At 37.9% G+C, this 18,835-nt stretch overlaps 1 protein-coding gene across 2 annotated transcripts in view; it reads right to left on the reverse strand.

Moving 5' to 3' along the window:
• Positions 1-18,835, reverse strand: part of mctp1a (multiple C2 domains, transmembrane 1a) — a gene marked incomplete at both ends in the record, with an annotated part of 132,807 nt that overhangs the window by 112,655 nt on the left and 1,317 nt on the right. The window lies entirely within an intron of this gene.

Consider the following 18,835-nt stretch of genomic DNA (forward strand, 5'->3'; position numbering starts at 1 on the left):
TGTCTCTCTTCCATCCTTTATCCTCCTTGACTTTGCTTGCTTTATCACTTGCAACTTGTATACTATTACTTCCAGAGTGCCAGATTGACAATTTGCATTCAGCATCACAAAGACAAGTGGAAGACAAACTTAAAGTAATCAGTCACCCAAATGAGAGGACACGAGAGGAGGGGAAACTCTGACCTCTAGATAACTGGCTGAATTGAACATGTATTCCTACTGACAATATACAGTATTATATGGAATTAAATATGCTAGTAGAGTAGTAGACATTGTTTTTATTAAAAATTGTTTCATCAGTCTTTCTGAAAACGTCTTCCTGAGGTTAACTTCCCTATTTTCCCGACAAATTGGAATCCACTACAGCACTCTGAATAGAGACGTTTGGGATTTTGATTGATTTAACGACTACTTTATACTTTACTTTTGATCCCTCTTAGTTTAATTGGGGGGTAAAACTCAACTGCTTTCCCCTTTGATGACTAGTTACTTCAATTCTTATATTGTTGTTGCATTTACTGTCCTAATTTATCAACGTCAATCTTGTTGTTAAAGTAACACACGTGTATGTTTGGGATTCTGCCTATTTGGGTGATGTGAACCGTAAATAAACTGAAGTTGAAACTGGATCTTTCCTGTTTGCATGAGTTGCAGGTCACTGTAATTCAAGAAGGCGACAGGCAACACAGGTCACGACATCATTAAAACAAAGCCAATTCTGACTTTCAAATAAATTATGCAGCTGCCTTGTGGCTGTGAATGTGTCGGGAATGTGTGCGGGAATGTACTTGTGTGAACTTAATTTGTTGGTAGAGCAATTGTAATAATGACAGTTTCTACTGTTGAGCAATATGTATAGATAAGTGAAGTGGAAGATGTTTGATGTGGCAAAGATTAAGAAGGCTGTTGCCCATACCTGAAATTAGAGGATAGCATCTCTAAAACTGTGAGATTGAAGAATAAACCCCTCTTCACTCTCTGAATGTGTGGGAATTTTACATTACGGTATACTTGCAACAGACATCAAAATACCTACATTTGCACATTGTACAAGAAAAAATAACCAATATAGGCCCGGAAATGCAATATACATCAAAATAGTTCGCTTATACCACATAGCTTTTCCTTGAACAACCCCGAATTCTTCCCCCACACAATGTGTCATCACAGCAGCCCACACTCCAGACCTGAGCAACTGTAGTGAAAACCTTACAAGTTTCACCCAGTGATTCATCCTCTTTCATTACAACAACACCCACATGCACACTCATACTGTCACATGGTTCTATTCTAACCAATGAGAGCTTGTTAGTCCCTTGTAATTCACTCATGTGAATTATTAAATAATAAAAAAATGCCCATTATGAAAATGCCCCAGGCTCCTAAAGTTTGAACACATCTTTCTCATCTCATCCAAAATACATTTTACATTATCTCTGCAGTGACATTACAAGACAGGATTGTCCCTCTAATCAATCAGTAGGGTCTTGGCTTGATCATTTAATACCGCCATACAATACAACCCATTCATTAAAGGCTGGGACAAATGTGTGTCTATGCTTATACGCCATAAAGTACAATGTTGTCACAGTAAAGTATAGACATTTATCTTCTACAAGCACGACACTGAGCTTGCAGTTATAGCCCTGTAATCATGTATTGTTTAAGGCTATGACGGAATCTAATTTTTTCTTACCGTGGTGAAAGATAAAAAAAAACATACCTCTGCGGTATTGTCATGTCACTGTGGTATTGTGGTAATGCGGTTATCGTCCTAGCCTAAGTATTGTTTGTGTCTGAATATAAATAAATGTGATGTGTTTTTTTAGGAGGCTCATGTTCAATCCCTAAGCAATGAATTTTGTGGTTACAGTGTTGGCTGATATGAATGGCCCACAGATGTAGGTCACTAAATTGCTATATTACAGGCCCACACTTACTGGGGGAAAAAAAACACAATCAGAATGTATATTTGAATTAATACTGTACTCTGGCAATACATTGGTGCAAAGAGAATAACTGAGTATGACCAGCAGGAGAGATTTTACGACTAATGCACATGAAGAGACATGAACAAGAAGGAACAGATGGCTGATAGAAAGTATTCCCAGTTTCCAGACAATGATTGACACTTCTTACTGTTCAGTCACATTATTATTAAAGCTTAATGAAGTTTCCGTTGGTCTCTCAACCAACAGATCACAGATTTCAGTGACAGAAATGTAGTGTACGAATGTTTCGCCACTGCATGCTCCAATTCAGGTACTGACAAACTTGATTGGATCCGGATATGTGGTTGCAGTCATTTTTATATACATATTCACATCTCAGCATTCTCAATGAAAAATTTCTCTTGACAGGAATTAAATGATGCACACAACAATAGATTGTTTTGTTTTCCTTTTGCAGCGACACTAGGGCAGAACATAGTATATTGCTACATAATATAACGTGTAACATTACACACAATGCATTATGCTGCATAGCCTCTTGATGGCTGACATCCCTTCACATTGATGTGTGTATTTCTGAGAAGTAAGGGTGCATGACTTTTCACACAAGAACATAAAAAGACCATTGAGCTGTGTCTGTGGTGAGTCACTGCTGTCTCATGTCCCTAAGGTAAAGTTGAGTAATATTAAACATATCACCTCCACAGAAACTCTATGCTCATTTGGAAGGCTCTCGGGTAACTGTCTGGCAACCGTTTTCTTTCAAACATGTTGAAACAAAGAATGTTTCACTAAATGTCAAACTTTAATTCAAAACACAATGGATAAATGATAATTATAATAATGAATACAATTTCTCACAGAGGTTGCAGTGCAGTCATAACAAAATATAACAGTTAACTAAATAAAAATAAATTATAGTGCAATATAAATAGTGATCATGCTGTTAGCTAGCTTTATAATTGATCACACCCAGAGTGGCGTGCTGTGAAACTCACCACTGATTCCGTGGAGTTCATGGATGAGAGACAAACAGTCTGACGTCTCTCACAGCAATACAATACAGTCACAGGACTGAGCAATATTTGTGTTCAAAAGTATAGATGTGTGTCAGCTGGTGTGTCAACAGCAGATGTGCACATCAATGGGAACAGGAATCCTTGCCTGTTAAGCTGACAGCTTCAGAGGTCACCAGAGAGGGTGTAGCACATTATTGTCAGACCAATGTATTAACACATTTGTGGATGACCATGCCTCCCTCTGAGAGCCTTCCAAGTTGGACAGCAATACGACCTTCCCCACACGTCTTAGTATAGGATTACAAGTCAGTAACACTCATCAAGATCTCTGCTATTTCTCCTTGAGATGGAGAATGAAGAGACAGAGACGGAAGACAAAGTGACAAATAAGACAAAAAAGAGAGGCAACCACATAGAGGTAGCATGAAAGTATGGAATGAAACTTAATGACATGAAAAGTAACGTTGTGAAGTGACAAGTCTTTTTATAGAGACAACTATGGCATATGGTCATAATCATGAATTAGAAATAGCGGCCACCTGTTGGAGGTGGAGACTCCAGTACAACATAACGTGGATGGTAGGCCTCTGTTGGGATTTGGAAACAAGCCTGATTTGCCCTTATTGTATTGAGATTAGAAACAGCCTAATAATAATAATACCAAAGTCATGCATGTAAGTTACTGTATTCATGGTAACTATAAAGTATCTGTAAGCTCCACATTTTCATAAGAAACTGGTGAAAATCATTAAGTATGTGGGAAAAATCTAATTATTTTAAGTTTTAATATAATTTTTAAAAAGACATGTTAAAAATAGGGAGTGAGAATAAAGGAATGAAATCGTCAGAGCAGTATATTATTTAGAGCAGCCTTCAAGTGTATAACCATTAGATGGCTGAAACCAGATCCTCCCACTTACAATACATGAATCCAGAAAGTATGGGACCTTTCTCGGATGGAGCAAATCACATACTTGCTGAGGCTCCAAAACCCCATAATATTTAAATAATGGTGCCCTGTCATGGCTAAGCTTATATAATGAGGCTTATTAATCAGTGGAGCTTGGCCCTCCTATCCATCTCTTCTACACTCTCTATACGCTCATCACATAGCACTCATGTAATACATATCATCTTTGGCCAAAGTGGCCTAAATATCATCCATGTTTTACTTCTGCTATTATAATTTAGAGTGAGCAAGTACTTGTAACATTTTCTTTTCTTTATTTGTTTCTCTTCTTCTTCCTCCAGATGGGTGTTTTTATCTATGTGTATTTTGTTGTAGAGTGCTTATTTATGCTCTATCTCTAAATGTCTCTTGTATTTGAACATAATGTGTACATATGCCATATACAGCTGAAAAAAGAAAAATAAAGTAATTGTATGAAAATAAATACAGTATATATTGTATGGTTGTCAGTTAAAAAAATAGACAAAATTGAATACTTCCAAATTAAAAAAAGGGGGACATTTGTCCAAAAAATCTAAATTTGGGAAAAAAGGACATGATGACTTCAGTAATATAATACTGCCCAACACAACCTCATGTTGCATGACATAACATTGTTTTACACAAGAATAGAAAAAAAACAGAAATGAATGACTAATTGTAATCAAGGTTACATTATTATATAAATACATTTATATCTAAATGTTTGTTTGTCTACGAATTTCAATACCCTGGGATATTACATAGCAACAAAGCTCTATGGATTTTTCAAATGTATACAAAAGGAAGAAGTCCAGATTAGTTGGTGAAGCTACATGAAGAAGAAGAAAGAAGAAATTTTCATTTTGGTAAGTCCATTTTGGATGATGAAAACATTTCTGTCATGTTATTATTCAACAACAGTTCAGTGAATTCAGTGATATTCAATACGGCGTCAGCCCACAAAGAAAATAACCATCTCAGATGATAGCGACAGATATAGTAGTTATCTACAGTAAAGACCTAACATACAGTAGCCTACCTCTATATGTACACAGAAAGGCTCACTATCATTCAAGATGCATTTGAGTGGGCTCACAGGTTTTCTTTTCATAGTTGTCTAACATATACAACAATTGTGCACAATAAATGCACAGCTACTACATTATTTAGGCTAATTTGGTTTGTGCTTATTTGATCCATTAACTAAGAGAGAATACTTTGTATCAGGTGCCATCCATTACAATCATGGAATGGACAAACTTGGAGGTTGTTATCCCACTTATACCAACAAAATGTTTATTAGATTAAAAATGTTGGGGATTCACTCATACCTATAACTATTTTTTTTAACATTTAACTAAACATTTCAGCCTCAGAATTCCTACTGATTGTATTGCTAGGCAACATCTAAACAGGAAGTGGTTCACTTAAAATTGGGCTGGGCTTAAAATTCCTGAAATCAAGAGAATAAATGAATCTCAAAAATGGAGAATCATGCTGCATCCTGCTAAACTATATGATGAAAGCCGTATTTTATTTAATGGTTTATTAATTTAGAAAGGGAAAGAAAACCCTCTCTTGGTGTTTTGATATACCCTGGTTAACAAAGATTATTCCACATCTGCCAGCAAATCAACAAATTGTGTTTGTTTTTCCAAACAGAAATTGGGGCAAGAAGATATCCTGATGACAAGATCTGCTCAAAGGAAATCTCTTGGTTTCTCTCCCTTCAGGTACCAGTCTAACATTGAGTCTCACATGTAAACGCATACAGTACAAGCAATTACTTCTTTCATATAGGAATAACGCAAATGATGTAAAGTGTTACTATGGGAAAGTTTATCTGTTTATTTTTTTACCTATCTAATGAGTGTTGTCTCAATGACTCAGGGGGAGACAACAGGCAGCAAAAGACAGGAGGTTCTGCATCATATGGATCAACAGGATGGTGAATAAACAGGTGGAAAAGCAAATTGCAGAGCTGCGTTCAGAACTCCTTCTCATGGCTTATGCCCTGAGGGAAGACATGGCAGCTGAGTTTCAGGAGCAGCTAAGAGAGGTGGTTGCAAAAGAAGTGAGAGCGATACCCCTAAATTACACCAGGTTGCAGAATCGAGAGCAGAAAATCACATCAAAAGAATTCAAGGAGAAAACTAAGGAGGATGAAAAAGATAAAGATGAGATATTAAGGGTTAGGTCTTCCAAAACACCTTCTGATGCTGACAGCATCTTCATAATGGGGAAATCACCCCAAAATGAGCTCGGGGAAAGCTTGAGGATTTTGTTTGATGTCTCCAGTGATGATGACACCAGTGATGGTAACACCAGTGATTTCTCTAATGATGATGACACCAAGGATGTCTCTGATGATGCTGACACCAGGGGTGTCTCTGATGATGCTGACACCAGCTTACAACCAGCTAAATGTGAGCAAGAGGAAAACCAACAGATTTCATCATTTGTTGCCACTGTCGCTGACACCAGCAGGTTGAGGAAAGAATCGGAGGAGAAGGAAAGCTCAAGGACTATCTTTCAAGCAAACCACAGCTTAATGACCACAGAACCAGGATGTGAGGAGCAAAGGGTCCAAGTGGATAGAGCAAAAGAGCGGGAGGCTTTGCTGATAGAGAAACAATGGAAGGAATGGATGGACCGACAGGAAAGGAGAGGAAACCATACAGGAAAGCCAGCTGACCAACAGAATACTGAAAAACAAGGAGGGGTGGAATCTTCAGTATCCCATACAAAAAGTCATCAAAATGTGAAAGAAGTGGACACCATGACAAAGATTAAGACATATTTCAGTGACCTTTTTAATCCTCATATATCTCATAAATGGGAGAGATTTGAAGATGAGGACTGACAGACTCAGCTCCACAAAGCCATGCTTTATAAATGAGCCAAGTATTGGAATATGTGTCACATTTAGTTAATAAATCATTGTGCATAACATTGAGTACAACTTCCAGCTTCAATATGTTGAAAAGGGTCTATCTCTCCCTCTCTGCAATGTGTTGGTGGTGCTGAAGTGTGTATCAGGGTGCTTTATTATAAGTTTATGAAATGTCAGTGGAGTTTTCTGGTAACCTTCTATGCACTGTAGAATTGTGCCTTTTCCCAAATTACCTCCTACCCTCATCCTACTCCCACCTCAAGAACACTCGGTGCACTAAGGTCTTGAGTACTTCAAAAAGAAATCTTAAATTGAGGTAGTCAATAGTTCACAAGGGAGAAAGGTTCTGTTGCTATAAATATTTCCAGACACCTACACTTGCTTTCATCTATCATGGCAATAAAATCTTAAAGGGAAACTTTAGTAGTTTTCAACCTGGATCCTTTTTCCCCAAGTTTTGGTCTATGTGAATAATGAGAGATTGGGGACAATCAGTCACACAAATACATGAAAAGTTTGATTCAGGTTGAAAAACACTTCCTTTTAACATGCATCCATCTAAAAGCATCACAGTTTCATCAAAACATTAGAAAATGGCATCCTTAAATCACTGAGTTACAGGTTACAGTCCTAGTCCTGAAGCAAGCAGGGAGACCTGACAAAGGTTTCAGACTTTCAGGTTCCATCCATCTCAAACACAGATTTGTAAATCAGATTACTTTAACAAGAAAATGTTATTTGATTGAATTACTTTAATTTTATTTTGTTTTATTCAACTGATAAATATAGGTACACATTTAAATTACTACTTAAGAGAGATCATTTTCTAGTGGGTGATGAGGACAAAAAAAATGTAGCAATAGGTAAGCCAATTACACAGCCTCTTTATAGTGGAGAAGGAACGCAGTATGAAGCTTCCTGGCTTCTGTAGTACTCATGATACAGTCCAATATATGGGATTAGCATCACGCTGAGAGTGGACTCTGGTGTGAATAAGAACACTTAGTTATTTTGGCAATCATACACAAATCCTGCTGTGTGACCAAAAATGATATACACAAATACAATCTGCTTGCTTGCACAGCATATGTGAACATACACCCACATGCTCCTTTCATTGTGCATGACTTTATCAACATTAGTCCCTGATGAAATTCATAAATTAATAATTGTTATGTTTGAATGTACATGAGGGATAAGGAATGCCCCTCTGCTTGTCTATAGATGTAAACTGTTACTGAAGAAGAAATGAACTACAGAAGTTAGGGGTAAATAATATGAAGCTAGCCTAGTTTTTTTTCCCGATACCCAACAGAAAAATAACACACAAAAAAATAGCCCACGAAGACTACTTTAACTACTTCTCGCATACACACACACACATATACCAAGAGAAAGTGTAGCATTTGTAGCTCCTGTCCTTACAGCATGTTTGACTGCCAGCTAGTTTGATAAACAAAATACTAAAATGAGGTTACAACCACATTTCAGTGAGATAGAAAAAAAACTGTAGTCATGCTTTCATATTCATTACAATGACTTAACCTCACCTATGCAGAGATAATATGATTTATGCATTGATAATGTCCAATACATTTTTTTAAAAGTACATTTTAAACTTGAGATAGTGCAGAGTGTGCAGAAACTTCCACCACTTTCTAATCACACTCACAGTTTCCTCTCTCTTCTCTCCAGAGATCCACATCAGAACCAGTAGGTGGCACTAAGTACCTTCCAAGCTCCGGCCAAATTCAGCAGCAAGATCAACAGCGCTAGTCATGAACAGTTCATGCTGATACACACCATGATTTCTGTCTCTCAAGAAGGACAGACACTGGTTTCATGCTGTCAGTTTCAGGCCGAGCTACCTGTCAACTAATCACCAGTCCACATGCAGACACAGAAAGAAAGCAAAGAAATAGTGGAAAGATGTTGATGTATTTTCTCTGCTTTGGATGACACTTTGCTAATGTGATGATCATATGCAAAAATGATGTTGCTCTCACACAATCTGAGCCCTAAATAAAACCATACCTTCCTGGAAGGATGGCAAGGAAAAAATGACCCTGAAGACTTGAAAGTATAGAAGATCTATAAATTATGCAGACATGGAGCAGATTGGTCACCAGAAAAAAATTGGCACTGTACGCTTCTGCAAACCACAGAAATGTTGATATTTAACGTTTTTGGCATCATATTATTTATGTATGCGACTCCAACATGAAATTATCAACGTTAATATTACACCCTCAGAGCGGGTGCTCCAGAAGTCATGTGACAGAGTATAACAAGCCTCAAACACTGCTCAGGGAGTGCAGTTCAACACACACTCTATTTCACCTGAGAGACCACGATTCATGTTGATTCAAGTGTAACTTAATTACAAAACAGATGTTCTTATTTTAACCCAAACCATGATCACTCTGTGGGTGGAAGCTGGATAAAGATGAATCTACAATTCAGACCTAATAATTACAAATGACATTCAGTTCTAAGATCTAAGGGTCAAGTTGGATTCAGTTGATATTATCTGACTGTATAGATCATTGATCATCTGTGATGAGCCATTAACAAATAATGAAATGTGTCATGAACGGTGCAGGGAATAACTCGGAGGAGCAGGACCCAAATGCAGACATGGACAACGAGTAAGATTTAAACAGCTATTTAATCGACGAAAACCAGAAACAAACGAAAACCAGGGAACAGGAAAACAGGTACAGGGTCCGGATGAAGACAAGGGGAAAATCAAACGTGGGGGTCAGGAGATGAGACACGAACGGATGGTGGAAAACAGGAACTCAGGAAACGATAACAAAAGATACGAAGAAACGATTAACATAAAACAAAGCAACACGGAAAGGTAACACGATCATCAAGAAGGTAGCCAACCAAACGAGAGACACGAACCACCAAATAGCAATACGGTCTGGCACCAGACGTGGGTCATATCAGGCTCTTTATCCATTTGCCTTAACGAGGAGATGAGCCACAGCTGGGCGAAACCACGCCTACCAGCTCCAACAGACAAACACACGGAAAAGACACAAGCAGGGAGAAACAGACAGAGGGAGACAAACTCACACAAAAGGAAGAGGGAAGAGACTGACAAGACCGGAGTCCTGACAAAATGTGATATCAAAAAAACACTTACACTAGTCAAAACTTACACTACCATATTTGTATCATGCTGATATTGTGTCACACTACCATATGTTATCAATCAGTTAAAATGGTGTCACTGAACATGTGCTTTGTCAAAAATTTTACAGAACAGCAGGCTCTCACGGTCTGTCGCCACCGATATTTTCACAACATGCGTCATGCAGGATGCTTTAAATAAACAAAATGGGCGTTCATGTGAAAAATTATCCAACTCACTCTGCTCAGCCATGATGAGTTGCATCCTTCCACACCAATGTATCAGGACAGCACATAGGGACAGCAGCAGTCATGTCTGCTGGCTGTCTGCCTGCTCCATGTTGGTATGGCAAGCCAACGGGTAGTTGAGTTAGCCCGAATGTCTTTTTTCCCCTTTGAAAGTAAATTGAATTTGCCACATTCTCTTTTTTGTTGTATTTGACCTGTGTCAAGCCTGTTATAATAGGAAAATAAGACGACCTTGAGACTCACCTGATATTTTCTTATCCTACTGTACTTTCCTGTGCTCTTATCTTAAATGAAAAATCCTTTTCACTTTCACTTTCACTTTCGTTTCTTCGCCTCACATTGCAATCATTTGTTACATTAATAATCAGTGCATTTGTTTTAGCCTGACTTTACCTCCTTATTATGTGCAGGTAATATTGACCATTTAGGAATACTTTAATCCAGTTCTACACATTAATAATTGCTAAAGGCATCATTTAAGTGCTAAACATGCAAATGTTGTGAATCACTACAAAGTATACTCTTTTTGCCAAAGTATAATCTATGAAATGAATTGACCCAAGTCCGTCAACTATTGTCTAAACCCTCTAGAGATACATCTATGTTTGTCTTGAGCAAACTCAACCCCACTGTGAAATTATATAGGCTTTGACATAAACCCTGTTAAGTGTGGAAATGATTGTCTTACAGTCAATCGCCTCGAAAAAAGACACTAAACCAACAGCCAGAGTCACAGACATATGCACAAAAGGGCAACGTTGTTATGAGTGGTCACAAACTTCTGACTCACCGATTGCCAGGAGGTATATTCAGAGAAAATCAAAACTGAAAGACAGAAAGAAAATAATAAATTGAAGAAATGCTTTCATTTTCATCATCCTCATCCATGAAACAAACAAAAACATTTAAAACAAATAATTAGACATTATACAAATATGTTGTTGAGTTTGGTACTTGTCATCTCACATCTATAAGTATCTTCATGGTAAAACGAAACTCAGCAAACTGAAATCAGTACAGCTACATCTTAAGTTGCCCATTAGTATTGGAACATTTCTAGTGGGCAGTTTTTTACATCACTGCAGTGGAAATTGGCAGGCATGATAGTCCTTAAATAGTCTTATGGCTGCTCAGGTCCAAGACTGAGCTTTATTTAAAAGAAATCAAATGGAAAACATGCCAGGTGGGACTAAATAAATGACTCCCATTTCCAAATATTTCTCCTCACTCACACTCCACACTACCCCAGTATCAACAACCCTTATTCAGTATCTATCTATGTAGCTCCCTCTCTGGATCAATATAGTAACTTCAATTGATTACAATGACTTCCCAGGAAATACCACAGACACAAAAAAGGTCGCTCCATCAAGAGCCCATGTACTATGTTATTTTTGTGTGTGCCTTACAACTTCAGTTTTAGTGCAACTAGGTTCATGTTATATCCGCTAAAATTTTCAGTAAGATCTAGGCCAAAATAAGTCTTGAAGTAGCTTGGTGGCAAAAAATAACAGATCATTACGCTAGAGTAGAAGAGTCAAATGGCCAAAGCTACACTGCAACCCTGCTATCTAGTGGTTACAGATGGGACTCGAGCCGGTAACAAATTGGAATCAGAAACGGAATCGTATGCCACTGAGCTTATCAATTCCTTTTATTAATGTCAGCATGCTTTTCTGACAGTTGCATATTCCAAAACAATGATATCTAACATGGTGAGAGGAAGAGAACAGTCCAAAGTCTGGGTTTAGCACCACTAAGGCAGGGGTAGCAGAATTTCTTTCTTTGAAAAAATGTGAAAAACCTAAATAAAATAAAGCTGTAAAAAGATTCTCTCATTTCATCTACACTGTGTTCTGACGAAGAGATAATCAAACAGCTGAGTTGTCACTTAAAGCCTGTAGGCCGACTTTTTTTTCCCATACAGAAAATGTATTAAGGAATCATTATCGAGCCGATATGCAGAATTGATACCAGCATTGGTTTGGATCAAACTTTACCAATTACCATCCCCACAAGCAGTCTAGGGTTCAAACAGGACAAAATGAAACACTGACTGCACCGAGTAGCTCAGTCCATAGGTGACTGTGCTGGGAAATGGAGGGTTGCTGGTTCAAGTCCCTGTGTGACCCATGAATGGAGTGTGGACTGGTTGCTGGAGAGGTGCCAGTTCATCTCCATGGACACAGGTGCTGTTGAGTAAGGCACCGAACCCCCAACTGCTCGGGTGCCTATCACTGGCAGCCCCCTCTCTCTAACATCCTACCATTGGTTGCATGTATATAGGTCCTGTCTGAGCATGTGTGTGTATTTCAGGCCTGTGTGTGTGTAACATGAAAAAAATAATAAAGTGAAAATTGAATTTCCCCATTCACGGGACTAATAAAGCATAATTTTATGATATTGAAGTACAATTGATATAGATTCTTACACCCCTATTCGTCGTAATGCCATTATTAAATCATAATCTGTCCAGCACTGCATTAGACCACTGTCAGGATATGTTGTTTCGTAACATGTTGGTGGGTGTGTGCTAACTAGGCTTATGTGAAACCCAAATGAGATCTTAGTGGGACAATAAGTAAATCAGCTCATTTAAAAGTCTTGAGTGGGTTTATAGGTACAACAGGTGACATTCATATCCAAGAAAATAGATATTTAAATAACAAAAGGTGCATCATACATTGCACAGTAAGCGCAAACATTAACTGGATTATTATGAAGCACACATGTTCACTTCTTAATATGTAGATTTATGCAATGTATAGCCATGCGTCCATACTGATCTCATTGAGCTGCAGGAACACCTATGACTCTGAGCCTATTGGGACACATTCATCTATGCTACAGGAAAGGTAATTTGCAAATATTCAATATCCACTCACCACTGAGGAAGTGGGGTCTACATTGAATTGCAAATGATCTATGTTTGATTAGCATGAGGAGTAGGAAAAACATCCTGCAGCATTTGGTCACCATGTGTTGTTGTTTCTGGACAGAATAACCACAGTCCAGCTGTGCCATGATATTACCTGTCTGTCTATCAGTCCGTCTATCTGTCTGTCTGTCTGTCTAGGTTTTTACTAGATTTCATCTTGTGCATTCGACCCACTTATAAAAACTGTCATAGCTCAGTTGCTAGGTTGTTAAATTTCAAGAGCGTCAGAGTTCCAGGTTAGAGGAAGATACAATAAGAAGCAGACAGAAAAGCTATGTTTTGGCTGATACTAAATAACCATTTCAGTCATCTTATCCTTTCACTCAAACAATAAAAACTATCGGTTTCTTGAAGATCAACAAACATCACATAGCAGGCTATTGTTGAATGTCAAATTCAGATTCAGTGATAATCTATATAGGAGGGCATTATTAAGACATAGAAAGCTAATTTCCTGGATCCATCTATTGATTTTAGGACTGATGCATCTCAGACTGACAATCATGTCTGCCACCGCCTATGGCCTTTGTTAGATGGCACTGTACTTGATATTTAGAACATTGATTTAGCAGCAAACAACTATTTTCTATGTAAAGATATGATAGAGTTATGGCATCCTGAGCCATATTTGAGAAAAGCTACTCTTCCTCTGTGGGTGTTGTAATCCAAGCTTTCCATTCTTTGTTGTGATACATGATCCAGCCACAAGTGCATGTTAGTTTATGTGGCTTTGAAAAAAAATTAAGAGAGTTGGATCATTTCTTCAGCACAGAGAGCATTACCAGAGCTACATCAATCTCTTTTTCTCTCTGTGTGTAATGCTGCCATTCATGAAGGCGTGTCGGCATTTCTGAGTCATTTAGCAGTCTACACTGTCAGGCTTAACCTTGTTTACAATAACACTCAGGGGCATAGACTACGTAGTAATGTGTGGGTGCGCATGGCATACCTTATTTGTATGTGGATGTGCTTGAGAGTGTGTGTATGAGACTGTAATGGGACTGGCTGCGACTGGAGAGAACAACGCCGTAAGGTAGCACAATGTCACAGTGCAGTGTTTCCATCACTACACGGACTATTCCTCTGACAGGCAGGGCTATATTTTGGATTTGTCCTCTGAAAGCACTTTGAAGGGAAGAGTATCGTTATCAGAGAGGCTTAAACTGGGATCAGTCAGTAACTGCGAGATAGATCAGGGAGAAAGAGACAATAGAGGTAAGGTTATCACTTAAGGACACACTGAAAAGTGATGGGAGGAAGGAAAAGGGGACCTTTTTTAATCGCTGAGGGCAATGATTGACGTATAGAAAATGAGCTTGATCAAAATAGAGATCAAGTGACAGTTGATCTGGCTATTGAATTTAGACCTGTAAGGTTTAGCTGACACTATTAGAATGACTCGAAACTGAAAAAGGCTGCGTTATTCCTTCTTAAATCTTTTCCTAGTGTAATAATCAGAAAGCAAGGAGACAGTGCTATGCTGTCAGGTCACTTGTAACAAAACTAACAGATAAATAATACTCATTCACATTCATACATATGGATACTTTGTGATGTATCCAAGTTGCACACCTGCAGCTCTTGTTAACACAAACAAAGCTGAAGCAAAGGGATTGAAAGCTCAGCTTGCAAACTCTTAGGAAACACTGCTAACAGCTGAGCCATCATGCCACCCCCTTGAACTAAAATTAAATCTCAATTTGCTGCTCATGATTGCACTCGACTACAGGTAAACCCACTCAAACCATTTACGACACAATTCCATGACAGAGAAACAGGCTCACTCGGATGTGTGGGAGGCAGACACCAGGCACTGCAAGACACTTAATCAGAAAGTGAGAGCAAAAACCCATCAACATCCCCGAATGGTGTCAGTCATACATTTGTCTATGTGAAAATGTTTTTTTTTCCTACTTCATGAGGCCCAGACAGCTTCGAGGTCAGCATCAATCATGTGCTTGCTAGTGAGCGTTACAACCGATGGCCCCCTGGGCTGTAATGAATCTTAAGTTAAGCTGCCATCAGGACACTTCAAGAATGAGACCACAGGCTGTTTCCAAGTGGCCAAGATGCTGTTCTCACAACACAACAACAGCCACAAGTCAGACAGTTATTCCAACAGGACAGCCAAACCCGGTTCCTTTCACATTCACTGCATTATGAAAAGAGGACAATAGCTTAATGGTCCCAAAGTTAAAGCATCTGATATGCAACATGTACTGAGATCTGCAGATTACTAACCTGGATTTTATTCAACAGCATTTAAAACTTGAGCACTACCTCAGCACACGAAGCTATTAACCCTAAACAGACACTTTACTTAGATGGAATCCAATTTATTAGTTACAAATGCACCAATAAACATATTAGAAGATGATTTTATAGCAAAAGTAAAATAACCCCTCATGGAAAGACTTCTTCAGTGATACAAACTGGAGTAGAGCTTGGCTTGTCCCATTTAAATGTTTTTAATTTCTAACAAAATAAAAAAATTACATCTCAAGCTATTAGATAACATCTATGGTTAAAGGTATGTACATTAGGTAGGTAGGTAAATTCCAATCCAAGTCAAAAATGTCCAAGGCAACCCCTTCATTCCCACTATTTTTAATTGAATTAAAAATATATTTTCAGTCTCTTATATGTTGTAAAAAAATGTTTAGCTATTGAATTTTATTCAAATTATATTCAGTGAACTTTTTGTCTGCCATTATAACTTGCCCTATATATTTTTTAATTGATTAATTTATTTTTCTTTTTATAGTTTATTTCTTTCATTAGACCTATTTATTTATTTTATTTATCTACTTATTATTTTGTCATTTCTATATTTCCTATATTATTTATCTACTATATATCATTTATTTAAATGTTTTGTGACTGTTTGTCCTTATATCATTTCGATGTGTGCCTTTGTCATGTCTTGGAATGTCTGTCGCTCTTTTTTTGTTCCTTTTTCAAATGTTCATACTATTTGATGATAAATAGAGTAAAAAAAAACAACCTTGGACACATTAAGAATGTTTATGTTTACATCTTTAAAAGAGGTCTATACCTAATACAGGCGGAACTATGAAATAGGTTGTCATTTCTTGTTGCTACCTTTTTTTGGGGGGGTTTTTGGTTTTGTTTGCCATAATTCTGCACTCCACCGTGTAGCGTTAGTGTAGGTAGTGCCAATACACAGGCAGAACGAGAAGAAGAAGTATCTACTGGTTACTTCCTGTCACAAAATTGCTGTGCAAAATCTTTTAGGGGTGATCTTGTTCCAAATATATTGCTTGGTTTTGGTCTTGGTCTTGGTCTTAAATTTGGAAAACTTTTATATATATATATACGTATATTTTATTTAAGTCGCCCAGTGTAGGCTACATCACATAGCAAATGATTCAGAGTGAAACTGAGGATGGTTTGCTTTACAGTCTTATAATGTTCAGGTAATGATGCCAAACCTATGTGAGTTGAAATAGAATAAAGAAATAACAGCAGCCAGAGGGAATCCAAATATGGAGTAGAAACCCATTCAACTCTTTGTTTTTGTTTTTTTTTGTTCTACATTGTTGCACAATCATTAATTCATTCATTCATCTTCAACTGCTTATCCCGGGGTCGGGGTCGCGGGGGGGCTGGAGCCGATCACAGCTGACATCGGGCGTGAGGCGGGGTACACCCTGGACAGGACGCCAGTCTATCGCAGGGCACACATAGAGACGAACAGAGAGAGACAACCATTCACACCTACGGGCAATTTTAGAGTCATCAATGAACCTAACACATGCATGTCTTTGGATTATGGGAGGAAACTGGAGAACCCGGAGAAAACCCACGCAGACACGGGGAGAACATGCAAACTCCACACAGAAAGGCCACCGTGTAGCCTGTTGCACAATCAGGGCAGAGTAAAAATATCAAATAAACCCGGTCAATATTAAGTAAGTAAGAAATGCTTTAGGCTACCTGACATCAGATGGGTAATGATTGAGGTATATCTGCCTGAAACTGATGGTTAGAGAGCTAACCACATCAGAGAAGAAAGTTTGAAATAAAAAAAGCTTTGCTCAACTGACACCAACTGATCACACCAATATGCACAGTATAGGCCTACAAACTTTAGAGAAGGTAACAGAGTTTACTAGACTAGTAAGGTCATAACAACCCACTTTTTGAAACCTCCGTAGATCCAGTTAAACGTATTAGCCAAAAATGGAAGAAGAGACGGGGAGGGATAATAAACATGTGACATGCACAATTAAAGAGACAGAATGAGGAAACATAATACTGTACTCATAACTCTAAAATTGCATAAACTGGCTAAAAATAGATATCTGGACATAATGCTGTGTCCATACTTTGTCTATTGCTTCAAAATTCATAAATTATTGAGACAAGTGAAAGATGTGTGCAAAGGGGACTGGAATGTAATATCAGATTACTAATCATTGTTTCTTTTCTTTCCTCTGTCCTGTTTTACTGTAGCCTTCACACATATACAATTGCACACAGACACACACACACACACACACACACACACACACACACACACACACACACACACACACACATCAAAACTTTAACTGGCCTGCATTGCAAGCAAAAGTTAAATGTGCTAATTGTTTTTCTCCATTGACTCAATAATAAAATGCCATCCAGAACTTGGCATTAATCCCTTCCATTTACTTTCCTAATCAAAATGCCAGATATTTTTTGTTATTGTTATTGTGGCTTGGAGCTTTATGCTTTCATTTTAGTAATGCAAAGTTGTATACATTTATCTTGAGCTGGAATTGTGGATGACTATAAAAGTGTGTGAGTTATAATCCTTGTTGAGCTAAGTGTTTAGGTAGAACTTAAATTCATTGTCAATAATGCTCATGCAAATAAATGCAACAGCTTTGTATGCACAAAAATGCATCAGCTGTAGATCTTTTCAGCTATATTATCTGCTTGTGTGTTGTGAGGTTGAGTATTTATTTCAGTGCTTTTATTTATTTATTTAAAAAAAATCCAACATATGAACAATGGCAGTAAACATGGCAACAATAACTAAAGGCTCACATTGAATGATAAGACTTTATTTGGAAAATGGAGATCCCTATGTGTAGTGTAACTGATCTGATAAGTGCTGTGATGGGGCTGAGAGATCGGTTTCAAATGAATTCATTAATAGTGACTGTCTTTTACCTCTTCAGCTGAGTGTACTGTACCACCCTAGAGATTTAATGTATAAGGGATTTTTGGCCCAAACTTCAGTGGGGAGAAGTGCACTTGTATGCTAAATCACTTTTAGACAGCGATCTGGATGATGCTCAGAGCAGGTCTGGAACACTTCAGGAATGGTGAAATGACAAGCTTTGTTATAACTGCTGCCACTGAAATGGAATGCACTTACTGTACTTTCAGTTTCATTCATCACTTTCAATTTTATTTAGTGCCAAATCATAACAAAAGTTATCTCAGGACACTTTACAAACTAGGTAAAGACCACACTCTATGACTTATTTATGAAAAAACATAGACCCAACAATTCCTCCGTAGAGTACGGTGGCAACGAAAACCTTCCCTATTACAGGCAGGAACATCAGACAGCCATTCTGAAATGACATGACCTACTGTATGAACTGTATAAGGGGATAAGGCCTGTGACCAGACATGACCTTAAAGATTTTTTACCAATTATTACTCTTCACAGCATTTTCCATGTGATTTGACTTA

Source organism: Echiichthys vipera (assembly GCF_963691815.1).
Source record: "Echiichthys vipera genome assembly, chromosome: 4".
Lineage (NCBI taxonomy): Eukaryota > Metazoa > Chordata > Actinopteri > Perciformes > Trachinidae > Echiichthys > Echiichthys vipera.